Here is a 222-nt window from a genome sequence, read left to right as displayed (position 1 = left end):
AATAACATCGGGTAAAGCTAAAGTCGAGGGTGTACGTGATCTTAGCTGATGTCATGAACTTTTAAAAGACATATCTAGGTCGCGAGTATCTTTTATCGAAATTAAATCATTAAAAAAAAAGCTCTCTAAATGTTATTTTTGCATTTTTCAAGTATTTTGGTAAGTCTGAGCATTATTTTTAACGTATGGTCACACCCATAAGAAGGAAATAAAAAACACCAT

Source organism: Trachymyrmex cornetzi, unplaced genomic scaffold (genome assembly GCF_001594075.2).
Source record: "Trachymyrmex cornetzi isolate Tcor2-1 unplaced genomic scaffold, Tcor1.1 scaffold539, whole genome shotgun sequence".
Classification (NCBI taxonomy): Eukaryota; Metazoa; Arthropoda; class Insecta; order Hymenoptera; family Formicidae; genus Trachymyrmex; species Trachymyrmex cornetzi.
Note: the sequence above shows the minus strand (reverse complement) of the source record.